Raw genomic sequence first — 21,186 nt, 5'->3', positions numbered from 1 at the left:
GAGCTTGCAGTGAGCTGAGATCCGGCCACTGCACTCCAGCCTGGGCGACAGAGCGAGACTCCGTCTCAAAAAAAACAAAAGCAAAAACAAAAACAAACAAACAAACAAAAACATTAACATCTTGATGCATTCTTTGCTTAATTCTTGAGATATTTTTCTTAATGTGGGAATGTCATAGATGTTTAAACTGAAAAAAATACTAGCTGCCATTTATGCTATTTATTGAGAATTTTCTGAGTGTCCCACATTGTATTAAGCACTTTATCAACATACCACTCAATTCTTGCAACTATTCCTTGCAGTTGATATTATTATCTGTCTCTTTCAGAGAAGTCTAGGGAAGTAAAAGAGCTTTCTCAAAGTTACACAGCTAGTCACTGAAATACGTAGTATTTAAGTCCACATCTACATGGGTACAGGCATTGGAGGTTTACTTTGCGCCTCAGTCAAGGTCCCTGAAGAAAAATGCCCACTCCAATGGGGTAACCCAGGAGACCTTACCAAACAACATACTTACACATGAGAGCAGGAAAACTGACAAAAAATCATGAAGCCCCCTTACCAAGATCTGCCAGACCTTATGCTAGGTCTGAGGGGCTCAGGTAAAGGAGTAGTGACCATAACCCATAACGAGTGGCTGGAACTTCAGAGGGGACTGACAGACAGGAGCGTGGAGGGATACAATCAACTCAACAGCTGCTAGGCTGGAGGGCACCTGTGGGTGGGAGCACCTTAAAACCTTCCACCCTTTGAATTCCCCTTGATGAGCACCCACATCCAACAGGACACCATGGGCAAAGGACCCTGTGGCTGTTGCATCCATACAGGATGAGCTTCCAGGGCTCAGAGCTGGCTAAAAGTAAAGAATGGATCTGAAGGGGCAGAGGGAAAAATTCCAGGCTGTTTTAACCTTAATAAACCTTTATATAATTCAGATTTTCATTAAATATTTTTGAGCACCTACACAGACCATGGTAATAACTATTGGTGATAATGTACTGTGGCAGGTGTCAGCAAACTTTTTCTGTGAAGGGCCAGTTAGCAAAAATTTTAGCCTCTGTGGGCCATATAGTGGTATCTGTTGCAACTACATCTGCTGTTGTAGAGCAAATGAATGAATAAGTCCAGTAAAGTTTTTTTTTTTTTTTTGGTCCAGAGGTTGGAGTTTGCTAACCTTTCTGCTATAGAAAAACACAAAGCTACATACCATGCATACTAAATTTTGTCAAGTCATTGTTTCTCCAACTCCAAAAGTTAGGAAAAAATATGGTTCATGTCATATATATGTGTATATATATACGTGAATGTGTATACACACACACAGAGACACAGACAGATCACCCTATCTAGGCTTACAAAATTCAAGTCATCTTGCAATAGGATTTGTAAGTTTCACTTTTTGTTATTTTAACTCCATTATTGCAAAATTAGGTTGAATGAAGAGATTGACTTTGTATTTAACATACTTTTTTTTTTTTTTTTTTTTTTTTTTTGAGACTGGGTCTGTCTCTCTCACTCAGGTTGGAGTGAAGTGGTGTGAGTGATCATGGCTTACTGCTGCCATAACCTCCCAGGCTCAGGTGATCCTCCTGCTTCAGCCTCCTGAGTAGCTGAGACCACAGGTATGTGCCACCACACCCAGAAATCTTTGAAAATTACTTGTACACATGAGGTCTCCCTATTTTGCCCAGGGTGGTCTTGAACTGCTGGACTCAAGTGATCCTCCCGCCTCAGACTCCCAGAGTGTTGGGATTACAGGTATGAGCCACCATGCCTGCCATTGTAACACACTTTTAAAGCACAATATGGTGCCTACTGGAAAGTGGGGAAAAACAAATAGAAGAAACAGAACTGTTGTTTATGAAACCAGCAAACCTGTGGGAAAAAATGATATTGATTAATGGTGTATGGAAAACAGTTTAAATGTAATTATAGTGTCTGTCTAAATAACCCTTATTAAAGTGGGACCAATTTTATAAGGTCAGGCCATTCAGCTCTGAGCTGATGCTATACAGTTGTTCCCCATTATCCACAGTTTTTCTTTCTGCAGGTTCAGTTACCTTCTGTCAGTCATGGTCAGAAAATAAACGAGCACAGTATAAGAAGATATTTTTAGACAGAGGGAGCGAAAGACAGAGACAGACACCACATTCATTTGGTTTTTATTATAGTATATGGTTGTAATTATTCTATTTTATTGTTAGTTATTACTGTTAATCTCTTACTGTGCCTAATTTATAAGTTAAACTTTATCGTAAGCATGTTCGTATAGGAAAAAAACATAGTATATATAGCGTTTGGTGCTTTCCACAGATTCAGGCATCCACTGACAGTCTTGAAATGTATTTTGATGGCTTGTGGATAAGGGGGTATATTAGTCCATTCTTGCATTGCTAAGAGGAACTACCTGAGATGGGTAATTCATGAAGAAAACAGGTTTTTAAAAAATTAATTTTTATTTTATTTTAAATTCCAGGATACAAGTGCAGGATGTGCAGGTTTGTTACATAGGTAAACGTGTGGCATGGTGGTTTGCTGCACCTATCAGCCCATCACCTAGGTATTAAGCCCAGCATGCGTTAGCTATTGATAATTATCTTGATACTCTCCCTCTCCCTGCTCCCCTGACAGGCCCCAGTGTGTATTGTTCCCCTCCCTGTGTCCATGTGTTCTCATCGTTCAGCTCCTACTTACAAGTGAGAACATGTGGTGTTTGGTTTTCTGTTCCTGTGTTAAATTGCTGACGATAATGGCTTCTAGTCCATCCATGCCCCTGTAAAGGACATGATCTCGCTCCTTTTTATGGCTGCCTAGTGTTCCATAGTGTATATGTACCACATACAAAAGAGGTTTAATTGAATCACAGTTCCACAGGCTATACAGGAAGCATGGCTGGGGAAACCTCAGGGAACTTCCAATCATGGCAGAAGGTGAAGGGGAAGCAGGCATGTCTTACATGGCCGGAGAAGGAGGAAGAGAGTGAAGGGGGAGGTGCTACACACTTTTAAACAACCAGGTCTCATGAGAACTCACTCACTGTCATGAAAACAGCAAGGGGAAATCTGCCCCCATGATCCAGTCACTTCCCACCAGGCCCCTCCTCCAAAATTGAGGATTACAATTTGACATGGGATTTGGGTGGGGACACAGCCAAATCGCATCAGGGGTGGACTGTGTTAGTCAGATGGTGGTGCCAGAAAGTTTATATTTTATAGAGAGTATTAATTTCATCTCAAGATCCTAGGGACAAATACTGAAATTTCAGTGAGGTACCTTTATCTCTTTCTTCCTCGCTCCCACGCTTTCTTCCTTTTCTCCTTCCTTCTTCACTTCTTCTCCAGGTCTCTGTCTCTTCCTGTCTTTTCTTCTTTCTTCTTTATATTTAAATGCAAGTGACATTGTCTTGATGAAGCCCAACCCATATGTCATGGGACTCTAGCACCCTTCTCTGGTTTCTTTAGGCATCTCTGGCTTCAACTGCAGCTGCCAATTTTATTAGTCACTTTGCCATTCCAAGTGTGCCACCCTATTGTATGCCTTGATTTTCCAAATGTGACAGTGTTCCTCTTCCTTGATCCCCAGTCCCCTTGCCCATTAAAACGTCCCCATGTATAGTGAACTTTATTAATGCATCTATAAGATGTAGGAGCCATTGTAATACAAACAACTTATAATTGATTATTTGGCAAATTCATAGATTGTCTAAAATCCTTGACTAACTCTCTTTGACAGTCTCTAGCCTCCAATGCATTTGGCTCTCATCCAATCCCTCTCCTTTCTCCTGGCTCCTGGAAACACCATGTTTTCCAACAAATCTCTTCTACCTTATCAAGGGCAGCATTCGGGGTCTCTCAGAGCTTCACTCTGCATATTAAAATAATCCCTGATACCCTGTGCTTGCCAATGGACAGGCTGCTCTGGCTTGTCCCAATCTCCCCTCCTCCACCATCTGTAAGGGGAAGGAAGGAGCCAGAGGAATTATTTCTCCCCTGATATGAATTAATTAACCTTCCCTAGAGGGCAGACACAAAGAGTCTTGTTTAATTTAGAAAAAAATAGACTTGATCTTCATTATGCATTATAATTTTGGCAACTGCAGCATGCAAGAAGTGTAGATTTTATCCATTAGTTTTTGTGTGTTTTATATCGTTCAATTTTAGTTTTTTTTTTTTTTTTTTTTTTTTGCCTGCCTGCCACTCTCACCTTTGTAAAGGTAATAAGATCCTATTGACCATGTAATGGGAGAGAATGGGCCCCAGAATAGCTAAGAGTCTCTTTTTCACAATTTTTATTTGGGGTTATACTCCTGGCAAAATATAGAGACAATTGAACAATTTGGGTTTATTTTTAAAACTCCTCTGTCAGGCTTTCAAAAAAATTGTATTTTATTTATAGAAGTCTTCTGTTTTCTTCTCCCTCTTCTTTAATCACTCTCTCACTTGAAAGTGAACAATTAAGCAATTAATTGAATAATTTAGGTCTCAAATCCCATTTATTTTAAATTATACATATAAGATCCTCTTTGTCCTACTTAATCTTAGATTTTGAAGAGCCAATCACAAAGAACAGATGGGATGGGAAAAGTTTTTTTTCTAAGAACAGTTAGATGAATAGAGAGCTGGAACTAGTATGTTTAACTTCTGAGATACTGATTGGGATAATCACAGCATAGCTGAGAAGAACCAGAGATTGGCTCTTGGTGTAACAAGAATCCCTTCTCTAGCAATTTCCTACTTCCTGTGGTTTTAGCCTTTTTGGATATTAGTCCTAGGAATGAGCCAAGTGCAATGAGTCAGGTTGAAGTGGACAAGAAATATGTGGTGTTATAAATGGCATAGACCTGAAAGTATTTATAAAATGTGATCCAGTGAGCACTGAAAAAAAAAGACACAGAATATCTTGGCTTTTATAAAAGTTTATTTTACGGAAATTATGTACATCATAGCCCAAGGAATCGTAACTACATTTCTTTTTGAAATAAAAAGCTACATTACTATAATGTTGATGTTAAGGAAACCTGTAGAGGAGAAATTCTGATTAAAATTAATTCTGGTTACTATGAAGGGAAAAGGCAACCAGCCAAAGTAGGGGCAAAATGAAGTATATGCCTCAAGGAAGAGCAGTTTCAGACTATAAAAATGTGAGTCTAGAAAAGGAGGAAATAGGGATAATTTGTTTAACTAAGTAACGAAACTTAAAGGTAATCTAAGTAATGGTTTCTAAAGTAACCTAAGGTGCAAAACCCTCAACTGTGAAAATTTAACTCTCAATGAATGTTAATTTATAACAAGAACGTATATCCCCACATATTGAATAACAAAAGGAGTTTACAAAGAAATATTCAAAACATAAACTCATAGAGAGAAATGGATGGCAGGGACTCATTCCTGGGCACTTTCGAAATTAGATTATTATTTTACTGCATCAAACTTTGTGGTTAGCGTGGAGTTGGTATCACCAACAGAGCTCTCTTAGTGAGGATAAAGGCACAAATTCCTTCTCTGTAAAATTCAGTTGAATTCAATCGGATTCTACAAATGTTTTTGAAGGCTAGATGATCTCTGGGGGCCCTTTGAAATACCATTCTGACTTGCAGAAGTCATAGTTCGATATTGCTACTTGCTGGGTTAAGAAGAGTTTTGACCAGAGCATTGGGGTACATTTTGAAGTTTCCTTCTGTTTCCTCTTCTTTCTTGACTTTCTAGAAACTTCTCCTTGTAATTTGTTTATTAATTACTGTTTTTCTCTCTCAGTTCTCCCAGTTTCTTTTTAGCATTTTAATCCCTTACTCTCTTGTGGTGAGTTCTTTATGGAACCAAGTCCCTTTGATGAACGATTCTCAAGCTCATTTTCCTTTCTGAGCCCTACCATGCATAATACCCGATTTTAACAAGGATTCCGAGAACAATGGTGGTTTCTGAGACTTTCAGTGCAAAGAAGATGCCAGAATGACAATTGTTCGCATCTTGAAAATGTACACAGGGATGAGAGGTGAAATCTCCTTTTATCCTTGCATTTGTTTTATGCTTTATTCTTGAGGCATTCGCACAAGGACATGCCACACAGATCGCTTTTTATGTGCACCATTTTACCTTCACCCTCAGATCAGCTACATCATCCATTATCACCAAGTAATAAAGCTCCTGCCACTGCCACCCTAGTCTAAGGTAACGGCATCTCTCTCCTGGCTACCACAGCTGCTTTCTAATTGGCCTCCTGGCTTCCACTCTGATTTCCCTGCAATTCACTCTCCACGTGACAATCAGGGTGGTCTTTTAAAAGTAGGGTCAGATTTGCCTGAAACACTGTAAAGGCTTTTTATAATACTTAAGATACAATCCAAACATGATGTGATCCCCGCCTTCTCCCATACATCATCTTGCACTGCTCCCCCTCTTGCCTACTATACCCTGGTACCACTCACCCCACAGGCCTGTTCCTCGGTGGTCACTGCTCATTCTTCCATTCACTCCGTGCCCACCCTCTGCTGTCACATACCTGTTGATTACATCGTCACTTTTGCAGAAAGCCTCTCCCTAACCAATCAGTCGGTAGTAGCCGTATACGACATCATATCACCTCTTTCAATTAACTCCATACGCTTACCATTAAGGGTGCTTGCCTTCCTTGTTTATTCTTCTTGTGCTTAGGCTGCCTTCACCCAATGAAATACAGACCTTATTTATCTGCTTAATTTAGTGAGACAGAGTCTCCCTGTTGTCACCCAGGCTGGAGTGCAGTGGCGTGATCTCGGCTCGCTGCAACCTCCGCCTCCTGGGTTCAAATGATTCTTCTGCCTCAGTCTTTTCAGCAGCTGGGATTACAGGCACCTGCCACCATGTCCAACTAATTTTTGTATTTTTAGTAGAGACGAGGTTTTGCCATGTTAGCCAGGTTGGTCTCCAACTCCTGACCTCAAGTGATCTGCCCGCCTCCGCCTCCCAGATTTCTAGGATTACAGGTGTGAGAGCCACCATGCCAGGCAAAATACAGATTTTTTTTTTAAGTTATACTTTACATTCTGGGATACATGTGCAGAATGTGCAGTTTTGTTACCTAGGTATACATTTGCCGTGGTGGTTTGCTGCACACATCAACCCATCATCTAGGTTTTAAGCCCCACATGCATTAGATATTTGTCCTGATGTTTTCCCTAATGCTTGCCCCCCATCCCCCAACAGGCCCTGGTGTGTGGTGTTCCCCTCCCTGTGTCCATGTGTTCTCATTGTTCAACTCCCACTTATGAGTGAGAACATATGGTGTTCGGTTTTCTGTTCTTGTGATAGTTTGCTGAGAATGATGGTTTTCAGCTTCATCCATATCCCTGCAAAAGACATGAACTCATCCTTTTCTTATGGTTGCATAGTATTCCATGGTGCATAGGTGTCACATTTTCTTTATCCAGTCTACCACTGATGGACATTTGGGTTGGTTCCAAGTTTTTGCTATTGTGAATACTGCTGCAATAAACATATGTGTGCATGTGTCTTTACAGTAGAACGATTTATAATCCTTTGGGTATATACCAATAATGGAATTGCTGGCTCAAATGGTATTTCTGGTTCTAGATCCTTGAAGAATCGCCACACTATCTTCCACAATGGTTGAGGTAATTTACACTCCCACCAACAGTGTAAGAGCGTTCCTATTTCTCCACATCCTCTCCAGTATCTGTTGTTTCCTGACTTTTTAATGATTGCCATTCTAGCTGGTGTGAGATGGCATCTCATTGTGGTTTTGATTTGCATTTCTTTAATGACCAGTGATGAGGAGCTTTTATTCATATGTTCGTCGGCTGCATAGAAGTCTTCTTCCGAGAAGTGTCTGTTCATATCCTTCGCCCACTTTTTGATGGGGTTGTTTGTGTCTTTTCTTGTAAATTTGTTTAAGTTCCTTGTAGGTTCTGGATATTAGCCCTTTGTCAGATGAATAGATAGCAAAAATTTTCTCCCATTCTGTAGGTTGCCTGTTCACTCTGAGGATAGTTTCTTTTGCTATGCAAAAGCTCTTTAGTTTAATTGGATCCCATGTGTCAATTTTGGCTTTTGTTGCAATTGCTTTTGGTGTTCTAGTCGTGAAGTCTTTGCCCATGCCTATGTCCTGAATGGTATTGCCTAGGTTTTCTTCTAAGGTTTTTATGGTTTTAGCTCTTACAGATCTTTATGACAGTGCCTGGCTTGCTCGTCTGCTTCCTCAGAGCGTAGGATAGTGTTGGGTATGCAGCAAATGCTGCATGTGTTTACTAAGTGAATAAAAATCTTTACATCTTCCACCTGGCATGTCACACTGCAAACAAACGATAAAAAATCTAGGTCCATTACTCATCCAATTGGCTAATTGTGTCCCCTGTGTAAATAATGAGATAAAATGTATGTTTCCTATAATAACACAGAGTATCTCTAATGTGCTCCTTTTGTTAACAAGGAATTTCTGCTACCCTTGGACTGAAAGTAATTTGATATTTTTTTCATTACAAATCTTACGCATTTGAATGTTGGATTCGTTCTTCAGCATTAAGACAGATTATTTTATCTTCCCCTTCTATCTCTTTAATTTTAGTTTCAGTTCAAGATATCCTTAATTTTAGGATCCTAAGGCCAAATGTTTTAAAGATCTTCATATTTCCGAGAAGCGTATTGGAGAGGTCTGTCCTTGAGTTTGTGGTGCCTGATGAGAAAACCAGTGGATTGTTAATGCCCAGGGGCACTATATTTCTTTAAATTGACCCTAAGTAGCAACACTAGGACTGTGGTGGAAGCCAGACATCACAACGAGTTCTGTCTAATGAAGCTTCAGTTTTAATATTAGAAGCTGGAGGTAGTGCCCAGAGGTTGCAAAGTTGGAAAAACAAATCTCTGACTTGCTCAAGCTGAAAGCACGAAGTGCATAAGGACTTAGGGCTGATTCAAGCATATATCTATGACCCATGCTTACAGGGGCTTATGAAGCCAACTCATGTTGTTAAAGCCCCTGTTTGAAAACTAGTTGTAATTTATTTAAGGGGTGTCTGATCCTTAAATCCATGACCCATTTCACTAGGCCCATTCCACATAAAGATCTAGACTCTGAAATAACGTTTATTAAACTGTAGCAGGATGACCCCATTCGTGAGTTGTAAAATCAATTCAGTGGGTCAGTAGGGTCTTTTTTTAAAAGGAAGTATAATAAAGTTAAATCAAATAGAAAGTATCAGAGGGGATCATGCATTGTAAAGCTTCCAACAGTTTCATCAAAATTTTCTATCAGTTATATGACTATAGCATGTGTGATATCATGATGTAAAATACATTTCTCACAATGGGGTCAAAAATCTGTGAAAGCCACCAGAGATTATTGGATTGGGTTGGATTGGGTTCATCTGCCATAAAATGAAGAATAATTTACAGAGAGAATTTTCCCCAAGGGCAAAAGGACCAGTCCCCAAATAGGCGCAAGTCAAACTGTCTCTGAATTTTGTGAAGTAGAAAACTGCTGAAACACCGAAGAGAAGAGAGTGGACCCTATAATTCACAATTCCCTTAAACATAGCCCCACGGTCTTTGCCACTGCTAAAACATAACTTGTTTAAAGGTGTTTTGATCTCTCCAACAGAAGTTCAGCAGCTTGAGGTAGAAGTGGCCATATAATTCTTCTGTATGTCTTGTAATGTGAATAACTTAGTACTCATATGAAACATTTTTGTTAATTGACCAATTGAAAAAATACAGAGGTGGGTAACTAAAGAAGATGAGATCTAGTCTGTATTATTTTAACTAGCTCAGCATTATAACCCTGTAGCTTTGCCCATCATCCCTGCCTGTCAGTAGCGTACCTATCAACTTTCTATCTGCGTGTGTTTTTAAGCCAAATCTGTTTGAATGTATTTAAAAAAAAATAGGCCATGACATAGTTATCAGTCATTAAAAGCACCTTTTTATGGTGCTTTTTGGAATAAAAATTCCAAATAGCTTATCACAATCTATTCCAGTTTTTCAATCCTCAAATCTCTGATTCCATCAGGGAAAGAGATCCCTTTCTTATAGCTTGATTTGTTTTTCTTCATTATGGCAAAGTCGGAACGCAGAGGAGGTAGAAATGGTTTTAAGTTTCTGTTTGGATTCTTTTCATCTAACTCAGGTTTAGGATCAGTTCCTCCTTTACAATCCAAAGTCATCGAGTTAAATTAAACAAGAGATTCCTGAGAAGGGGAAGCCAAGCATGACAAAAACTTTGTCTCAGACACATGTCAAGCTTGGTTAGAAATTAGACCTCCCTTCGTTACTGCCAGGAAAGAAGGAAGTCTCTTTTAGTATGACCCAGCAGGAGTGAGCAGGTCTCATGTTAGTTTTAAGTGATTTACTTTTGTATTTCTCTTTTGTAGTTCACAGCAGGTCATTTTAGGAGGAATAAAAGGGCTCACTCTGCAATCTGCCTTTATTGTTTCACTGAAGAGTGGAAGCAAAACATATTTCAATCAGAAGAATTATACCTGAGTGCTATAAATGTTTCCACAGACAACAGAGAAAGCCCCTGATACATTTAAGGTCAGGGCTGATATTTTCAGAGAAAAGGTGATGATCAACCCAGTGGGGAAATAAAATCATCTCCTATTCCAAGTGAATTATCTCATTGGGTAGTAATGAGGAGATAAGGCCAGAAATTCCAGAGGTTAGCTACCACAGATAAGATTCCCAGACTTCTAAAGAAAAAAAACACATTGCTAGGATACACAGGGACTCCTGTGGAACTTGAGTGCCACTGTTTTATAGTGCACACACCTTTCTATTGATCAGTATTAATGAAATGAGAGGACCCCACGTTGATGGATTATCAAAGACTACCTAATCCTGTTTTTTACTATTTAATCTTTCTTGTTGCTATATGGTTAGAAATATGTGCAAACTAAATCCTTGTTTCTTCTTTCACTTGACCTTATTCTGATTCATCAGATTGATTCTCTTACACTCTGAACTATGCCAATTATTGTGTCTGTCAAGCCGTACATTCATTAGAGTATCGGGGCTAATGGACATGCTGTAAGAGCACATTCATCTTTAGAAATACGGTAAAAGCTAATTCTTTTGGCTCAGCAAAGCTCAGGTTGACATCTTGCCACTCTTCTGCTGCCAGGAATATCTAGTGACTTAATGAAGCAAAGATCTTAAGCACACAACTCAGTGGCTTATTCAATATCAAGGTTTGCACTAGAGTCCGTGAAAAGGGATTAACACTTTCAGTTCTACAAAAGCCCGGGCGATGAGTTGAAACACCAGAGGACTCCCAGAATGGACAGTTCATCAGAAGGATTACAGAGTAACTTGTACTTCATGAGCCCATTGATCTTCCTTTTCATATGGTATTTAAAAAATAATCTTTTATATGCCGGTGGTAATGCAACTGGATTAGTGGAGCTAACGGGCTGTGACTATTTAAATATTAATTGGGACAGCAATGTCTAAATCAGTGGTTCTCAACCCTGACTGCATATTAGAAATTACCTAGGGAGTTTTTAAAATTTGCCAATGCCTAGTGCCTATGTCCAGAGACATCACTTTAATTGGTCAGGGATGGTGCCGTGACATCAGGATATTTTAAAAGCTCTCCAGGTGATCTGCCTGTGTAGTCAGCATTGAGCACGACTAATAAATAAATGCTAAAATGGAATAGCTTTCTATTCAAACATTCTATTCTTTTAAAGATCCTCCATGTGTGTATGTTTCCTTAAAAAAATGGAGCAAGCATCCTGTTTCGTTCAATCTCAATTACTTTGGCCTTTGCCATGTGATAACATAGTATGGGCTGTTTGAATGCAATTAAAATATTTTGACCAAGTTTAGGAAGCCTTTTTAAATCTCAAAATATACTCAAGAAGAAATTTAGGATGTAGAGAAGTATCTTGGATTTTTTGCAGTATCATGGAATTTGGTTATTGGAGCAAAAATTGCAAAATATACCCAAAGACTCTTGCCGGTCCAATAAGCAAGCAAGCAAACAAACAAACAAAAAAACCCTCCTTAAATCTGTTTTGTTTAGTTAGGTAAACTCACTAAAAAGAAGCAGACAATCATTTATTCATCAATTTGTGCCAGAAAAAAAAATGTTATTTTTTTTTATAAGGTAGTGGTATATAAAGAGGAGCAATAATGGAGACGTGCCAGTAACTGCCTGTGGGGTTTCGATTAAGGCCCTCAGCCTTGCTGGGCCTCAAAGTCACATAGTTGGTGGAGGAGCTGGAGTGAGTGTCTGCCACTCTTGTCTCATACTCTGTGCTGGGCTGTTTTGGAAAAAAATGATGAGGACCGAGCTGGTAGAGAAAAAGGTGGAAAGGACTTGCATTGGCCCCTTCTGTAGAAGATGAGTATGGTTTCCAAATTTCTCTGCAGGCTGCCCCTCCTAACTCTGTGTGCACACTTGCTTGAGCTCTTGTGGAAGTGGCGGTCTTAATTCACTGTTCCGTTCTGGATTCCAACTTCTAGTTGCTGGCTGGTTTACACAGGACACTCACTAAAGTAACTAAATGAAACAGGCTTAAGGGGTTTTTTTGTTTGTTTGTTTGCTTGCTTATTGGATTGATAAAGGGTCTTTGGGCATATTTTGCATTTTATGTTCTGATGAACAAATACCTCGACACTGCAAAAAATCCAAGAGACTTTTCTAGAGCATATATTTCCTCTGAAGAAGAATGACCAGGCCAAGGGTGTTCCCAGCAACAATACCAAGGGCGCAACTGGTGATCTGGATCCAGAGCCAGGACCTTGCTTTCCTCTCCTCCTCTTCACTCTGACCTTTCGTTTCATCCATAAAACCCCGTTCATGGTTTTGCCAATTTTCCTCTGAGGTGGAACCACCTTCATAAAGGGCTTCTGTACCTTGAAGAGTAAGTTATTGTTTTTCAGGTGGTTTCTTGGTAAACTGCTATCAAAAAGGAAAGAAGCCCAGTGAAGGCAAAGAGGGATGTAATTTCTTTTAGAGAAAACTGGAACCTAATTGGCCGAAATTCCTACAGTCCTTTTGTGCCTCTTCTCTCTCTTTCTCTCTCTTCTTTTGTTGCAAAAATGCAAAACTTCTACACTTCTTGTTGTTTTCTCTCCTTATATTTGTTTTCCTAAAATATTTTGGTAACATTTACACTTTTCTCTAAATTTACTAACTTTACAAATTCTTTTTCTAATAATTGTAATACATTTCCTTCCTCTAATCCAAATTTCCTCTCTCATCAATCTAGCCATGCAACATTTTCTAACTTTTATGTGTCTTTCTAATTTGATTGCTGTATAAAAAGACCCCATTTATGACACATTTTTTTGGTTTTTCCTTTATTTCTTTTCTTATTTAATGACGAATTTTACAATGCAGCACTGAAAGAATAGTATAACCTTTCGTTATGATAATGCAATTCTTCCACTCTATTCTTATAAAAGTGACTACCTCTTTATCAAACCTAATTGCTAAACCCAGAAACAGTGACTCTTGTCCATCATAAATAACTTTGTTCTGCTTCTCGCCCATTTTTTCTTTTTTTGCATATTGCTATCTTCTACTGCATTCTGCGTGCCCCATAACACACACACACTGTTTTCTGGTATTTTTTTAATGGTATATTTCAAACATGCAGAACAGTACAGAAAATGACACTGAATACTTGCTCACCAATGAGTTCAGTGAAATCTTGACATTTTCTAAACCTGTTTTAGTTATTTCAAAGAAATAAAACCTGCAGAAACAATTATAGTCACCTGAGTATCCCTTTCTTTCTCTTCCCATTCACCTTGGAGGAGGCCAGAGATGTCCTTCAAGGTAAGTGTTACCTTAAATTTGTTGTTTATCACTTCTATGCATGCATTTTATCATTATTAAACACATACATCAAAAAATAAAATATAGATTTTTAGCAAGTGACATTTTATGAAGTACCATTCCGTAAACTGCTTTTTTGGCTCAATATTACGATTTTGAAACACATGGCTCAAATTTATTTATTTTGCCTTCCCTATCATGTTCTATGGAATATTCATGCAATTCATGTAGCTGGATGATGGACACTTTAGTCTTGTTTCTAGTTTTGAGTTATTATAGGCAACGTTTCAATGAACATTTTTGTTCTTGTTTCCTTGAGCAAATGGGTCTGATGCCTTCTGTGTTCCCAGTGCTACGTTAGTTGTTGTAACAGCACCTCCGAAATTAAACTTTCTTGCCACTTACTGCCATGGGGCTAAAAAGCAAATTTCCTTGTTTCTATTTCATTTTAGTACACTCTGGAAATGTCAATAGTAAGGTTCTGACCAGAACAATTAAAAGGGATTGAGCTACCTGGTTAGAATAAAAACAGCCTGTGCTGTGAACTCTTTGTGATTCACTGGCTCCCTTACTTGTAAATGTGCACTGCTCTTGCAATAGATAATTGCTGATACACCACATCTCCAGTGTTCCTTCTATTTTACCTTCCATTTGGAGCTCAGAGGAAATTGTTCCACATATCCCTCTAGGATGAGAGTCATTTTCATGGGTTCTTTCAGATACATACATCGCAATCCTCCTAGAGCAATCAGAGATTTGATGTTTCAGATCACCTTTCTGTAAGGAAGTTGGAGTGATCTTAAACATTAAATGACAATGCAACTCTATCGTGCGGCACCTTATCCCATCTTTGCCCTGGGCTCATATTTTTTATATAATAACAGGGGAATCTTTTCTGCCAAACAGCATCAAATAATCACAACAATTGAGTAAACATAAAATTCTAGGCCATGTAATATTGCCTTTCTCTTGTCTTCTCTTTTCCTCTCATCTCCTCTCCTCTCCTCTCCTCTCCTCTCATCTCCTCTCCTCTTCTCTTTTCTCTTTCTTTTCTTTCCTTTTTATTTTTTGAGACAGGGTTTCTCTCCATTGCCCAGGCTGGAGTGCAGTAGTGCAGTGGCTCAAACATGGCTCACTGCACCCTCCAACACCTGGACTCAAGCAATCGTCTTGCCTCAGCCTCTAGAGTTGCTAGGCCTACAGGTGCATGCCACCATGCCCAGTTAATGAAAAAAACTTGTAGAGATGGAGATCTCACAGTGTTGCCCAGGCTGGTCTTGAACTCCTGGTCTCAGGTAATCCTCCTGACTTGGTCTCCCAAAGTGCCAAAATTACAGTCATGTCTCACCACACCCAGCCTTGTATTGCATTTTTTAAGTGAGACTGGAGAAAGTTTGGGTCAATCATGGCAGCTCTTGCTTTGCGGGATTGCTCCCATCTTCCCAAGTTGTCTCTTATGCCTCGACAGATACAGGTCCCATTTTGCTTTTTTTCTGCAGTCTGACTCTCTTCAGGTTGGTAAGGATGCCCAGTTTACTTTACACAGCTCTCCTTGGATTCTGATGAACTCAAGAGGAGAAGACTAAGCCAGAGTGTACCTGGACCACCACTCACCTCACCCAATTTTTTGTTTGGTTTGAGACAGCCTTATATTTGACCCCTGTGATCTCCTACAGAGCAGTCAACTTCTGTCCCACATGGAGTCCCATATTTTTGCAGTGAAGTAACCAAAGTGTTTCTACTTTTATCACATAATCCACCAATAATCTCAACCTGAGCCACATTTGTTCCATTAGGGAAAACAGGGCAAGGGCCAACATTAACAAACAGAGGGGATCAATTCCTTGGATCAATATTCTGACTGAATAAGACTCATGACCCCTCAACTTTCAGTAAATGATATAACATTTGAAACGAGGAAAAGGAAAGGTAATGTCTACTCCAAGTAAGCTACATTTTTTATTTGAGCGTTCATCAGTTAATCACAGCCGATTATTATCCCTCTGATTATTCCACTACTTAGGATGGCATGCATGGATAATGCTACCTCCTGGACACCAAAGTCTGAATTTTTTTTGCCTTTTTTTTTTTTTTTTTTTGAGAGAGATAGGATCTGGCAGTATTTCCCAGGCTGGAGTGAAGTGGCTATTCACAGCTACAATCATAGTGAACTACAGTCTCAAACTCCTGAGCTCATATAATCCTCCTGCCTCAGCCTCTTGAGTAGCTGAAACTACAGCATGCACCATTATACCTCAAAACCTGAATTTAACATAGAAGGAAAGATTGACATGCTTCCCATTGCCAAATTTTCCTTGCAGGAAGGGTTATTCTATGCATTCCCAATCTTTTGTTTTTTGCTTGTACCTATAGGCAGGTGCCATCAATATTTTTAAAAAGCCATCATAATAGAAACACTTTTGTGTACTCTAATTCTCACAGGTGAAAATGTGACTCAGACCAAAGAGGAAGAAGAAGAAGAAGATGAAGACAAAGAAGAAGAAGAAGAGAACGAAAGCAAAGCATAGCAAATTTATTTTTATTTTTCATTTTTTTTGAGACGGAGTCTCGCTCTGTCGCCCAGGCTTGTGTGTGGTGGCCGGATCTCGGCTCACTGCAAGCTCCGCCTCCTGGGTTTACGCCATTCTCCTGCCTCAGCCTCCCGAGTAGCTGGCCCGGCTAGTTTTTTGTATTTTTTAGTAGAGACGGGGTTTCACCGTGTTAGCCAGGATGGTCTCGATCTCCTGACCTCGTGATCCGCCCGTCTCGGCCTCCCAAAGTGCTGGGATTACAGGCTTGAGTCACCGCGCCTGGCCGCAAAGCAAATTTAAAAAGCACAAGATAGGAGTCTTGAGAGCCTTAGTCTCAAAAGGTTTTGAGTCGGCTTACCCAGTGGGCTTGTGTTATTATCATCTAAACCGTACACAAAGATCCAACATGGTATATAAAGACCTACTATGGTATCCAAAGGACCTATATAAAAAGAAGGCAGCTCCCCTGTCTTGGCTAAGGAAAAGGGCCGTGACAGGGTCTGTGCACCATTGCTACCTTATTTCCTGCGGTAAGCTCTGCAGCTTGTTGTGCTGGCATGCTCGCGTGTGAGCATGTGCTGTACCCACTTCCCATGAAGCCAATTTATTTAAATCCAGGACAATCTGCTGCTGATTCTTCCTAAACAGTGCTGTCTGTTTAGCCTCCTACGGGGTGACACGGTGGCATCTGAGCGCTGAGTGTTGGGCTTCCCACTCCTCCATCCTAGTTCTGATCTGAGTGGGGAGGAATGATTATTACCTGCCTACCCAAGTAAGACAGCAACTTTTAAAATTAATCATTTCTTGTCAGTGAGGTTGCAGCCTTTTTCCCATTCTTCAAATTTTACTACTTAATGAGTTTGATTATGGGCTTTTACTGCTGGCCGCTGATCGGGCTGAATAGATTTTAACTAGTCAGTTAATATTATGGAAAGTGTCCTGTGGGTCTATGCTTAGGCTACCTAATAGGAGGAACACATAGTTCCCATCTTCCTACATGGTTCTTGTCTTCTAAGTGCACGTATGTTTTCTAGCAAGCCCATGAACAATTTGAAAATTGTGTGTGTGCAGTGGGTAATCTCCAAATGAAACATACTGGGAGGGCCATGCCTACCATGTACTGGGCTGGACAATGGTTCAGCACTTGAGATGTCATTAGTCATCTCCGACCAGTCTGTGGAAGGTCCCCTGATTATTGCCATAGATCACAGCAACCAAATCTTTTTCCCACAAATAAACAGGAATGCCACACGTAGCTTATGGGTGTAGAGCTTCATTGGCTAAACGGCTGAGTGAGATCTGGTCAAGCAGAACTTCTCACTGCTCGCTGTCCCCACAAACCACCATACCATCCCCAACCCCCAGCAGCCTTCCCAGTTCACCGCAGTGTGCCTCCCCAGTATGCTTATAAAGTGGGAAGTCATGTGGAAAGTTTTGGCGATCTCTCTGTGGACATGTGTTCTTAGGCTTAGCTGCACTTTAGGATCATCTGGGAACTTCAGGTTTTAAAACTCACTTCTAGCCCCCACAAAACAATCAAGTAATAATTTCTGGGTAAGGTCTGACCATTGAAATTTGAAATATGCTCCCTGGATGACTTGAATGTGCAGCTGTGCCTGGATACTGCTGCTTTGGACTGAAATTCAGACTAGAGGAAAGGGATTCCGGAGGGAGAGGGTGAGCAGGGGAAACACCTGGAGGGAGGTGAGGTAGGTTTCTGTGGCTTGATTGAGGCTAGAAGATGAGGGGCCAGGTTGGGTCTAAGCGAGACCCAGAGAATTCTCCCTCTAAAGGGTTTAACTTGGTATTTACCCCCGGAATCTAGGAATAACCACTAGTGTTGCTTAGCTGTACATTTCTACGTCCTACACTGCAATTCCTGTTAACTGCTGGAGGTCACAGCTTGCAGGAAGAGATGTTGTCTGTTCCACACATCTCTGTTGCTCGCAGAGAAGAAAAAGCCTCGTACTGGAACTCCTAGGCCTAAGACTTTCCACTATGATCAACACTGAGGTGAACCATAATCTGGCGTGAAGCTGGAGACACTTGTTTGCGGGAGCCACTTCCAAGTGAACAACTAGGGGAAATGAGGCAGAAATGTTGCTTTCCCAGCATGATACTTGAAACTTGGAGTTTCAATTCAATGTTTGAATTGCAGGCAGAAAAATACAGTAACTCATAATGTAAAATATAGTAACTCATAACGTGTATATATGTGAATAGAACATGCACATCTTCCATCTTCCTCATTACCAGCTATTCGTGATCTAGGGAAGCAGACCAATTTACCCAAAACCAGTACAACAAATGATCAAGTAAGTGAATGGCCAATTCTTCAAATAGGCAGCATGCCAATTTATCCAATTGTATCCATTCGCCAAAAACTTTGGATATTCAAAAGCGGATGAAAAAAATCACATCACATTGAAATGTAAACCTTTGTTGCTAGGAACACAAATTAAGGCTTATGTACTAATTGAAGGTATTAGCATGGGATACTAAACACACCTACACTTTATTTTAAAAGTAGAAAGTAAATAACTTTTAGACATGTGTAACAGAAATCAGAAGAGGCCAAAATAATCATGTCACACAAAAAAATGTGCATTCTAATAAGGGGGATATGTTGACCTGGCAGTTGTTAGCAAAGAGATTCAAGACAGAACTTGCACACCTTTCAAAGTCATGGAAAGGAAGTGAGAATGCATGGAAGGTATCACTACCACTTATGATAATAATGGAAAGACAGTAAGCACAAGTCAAAAGAGCAATACATGGCTGAAAAAAACCCCACGTGAATTTGGTTAAGTCTTAAAAATAGTGAAACCTTAAATATGCTAAATAGATAGGAAATTTGAATTAGGGAAAGACAAGAACAATCATGTTGTATGTTAAATGTTGGCTATCAATGGCTAGAAATCACATACTAATGTTGACATACTACATGAAAACTAGTAAATGAATCTCAACGTTTTCTAAAAGCAGAAATGACATAAAAGAATTGGAGAAACATCAGCATAAACTGAAAAATTTCCATATAAAATTCTGAAATAAAAATCAGTCAACTAAAACCTTGCAGGAATCCTCAATCTATCAGAAACCATCTCATCCTATATATTGCTAGAACCTTTATCAGTAGTTGCTTTTTAAAAACAAATATTTTGATCAATAGATTAGTTAATAAATATGGCAGTTGGCCATTCAGCATGTGGATTTTTTTTTGTGTGTGTGTGAATTGACTAGAACAATAAGATACATAGAGACAGTAGAATTAGCCTCATTTTCTAGGGAAACTAGGTTAATTTCATCGATAAAGGAGCAAAGTTTCTATGTGTTTTGTTTGTCCAAGGGTATGGTTTCATTTTCCTTAGAAATCTGAAGATTATAGAGTACATTATTCAAGCTCATGTCTGACCTTTGAGAGGTACAACAAAAATAGTTCACAAAGCATATTAATTAAAGGATATTAGATAAGAAATATAAAATGTAGTACAGCTAATTGCCAGAAAATCTCCTACCAAGCTTTTCAGAAACACACATTTGAGCTCTTATGGAGCAAAATGAATCCATAGCTACAGAGCTTGAAGTGCCAGTATATATGAGAAAATTGTCACTTCCAGATCTAGGATGGTATTTGGCACATGGTATGACATATGTCATGTTCACTGCAAGCAGTTTCTTGTGCATATGGTCCTTCTAGCTAGAGGAGCCCATCCACAGCCTATGTTATCAATAGTGAAGACACTCACACTGAAAATAATCTTATTTTCTGCATTAAATAGAATCAACTTATATTTGACCAAGAAAGCAATATATATTTTATTGATACATTGTTTTCCTTAAGCCATTATTGCAAAAAAAAAAAAAAAATCCTGTACTGATGGTATAGAACAGTTCCATGTCTACATACTAAATATTAACTGTATTGTAACAAGAGTTTAAGAGTGTTCACTAAATGTAGGGATTTACTATGGAGTCTCTGAGTAAAACTAACCTTAAACAAAAAATTTCCTCTTTTTTTTTGCGATTTGAAAATCATTTATAGTCTTGATATCCTTTTTTCTGATGTGTAGCATTGGAAGTTTTACATTTAAGGATGTAACTTTCAAAAGGGAGTCTTGGCACAAATTCTTTGATTATGTCTGACCACTCCGATATGCTAAGTAACTAACAGGTAAATGCACCATGTTAAGTAAAACCCAATTCATTCCCTCTTAATAGGTATTTAAACGAAAAGAACTCGGCACATCATTTGTGAATTCTAATTTGATTGTTTTCTTTCAAAAACCCAGGAAAGTAGTTTTAAAAACTAAAATAGACCGTGATTTAAATGCTCTTTTTTTTTTTTTTTTTCTGAAACGGGGTCTCACTATGTTGCCCAGGCTGGTCTCAAACTTCTGGGCTCGAGTGATCCTCCTGCCTCGGCCTCATAGAGTGCTGGGATTACAGGTGTGAGCCACCATGCCCGGCCTAAATATACTTTCTAATAGTGGAAAAATGATTTAAAAAATACATTTTACTTGTGTGGCAAATAAATTTTTATAAACATTAAGAACACTCAGAGGTAAATTTCAGTGGCTATTTTTAAGTATTGGAAAGTATCAAGGAATTATTATTAATATCAAATAAACGGAATCCAAAAATGCCTAAGAATTCAGAAAAAAGAAAACCAAAACCTAACATTTCAATCAAAAGAATAATTCTTCACACTGCTAAAGAAATCTTTGTCACAGGATTTGTAAGAATCCTTTAGCACTTTTACCAATATTCTACGATCTCAGAGCCAGAGAATCTAGACTTTGGTAAATTACGGTGAAATTACAGTGTCGTGCTTTCTATAGTGGTACCATATTTGATTCAGTCTCCACAAGCGAGAGCC

This window comes from Mandrillus leucophaeus, unplaced genomic scaffold, assembly GCF_000951045.1.
Source record: "Mandrillus leucophaeus isolate KB7577 unplaced genomic scaffold, Mleu.le_1.0 Scaffold218, whole genome shotgun sequence".
Taxonomy (NCBI): domain Eukaryota; kingdom Metazoa; phylum Chordata; class Mammalia; order Primates; family Cercopithecidae; genus Mandrillus; species Mandrillus leucophaeus.
Note: the sequence above shows the minus strand (reverse complement) of the source record.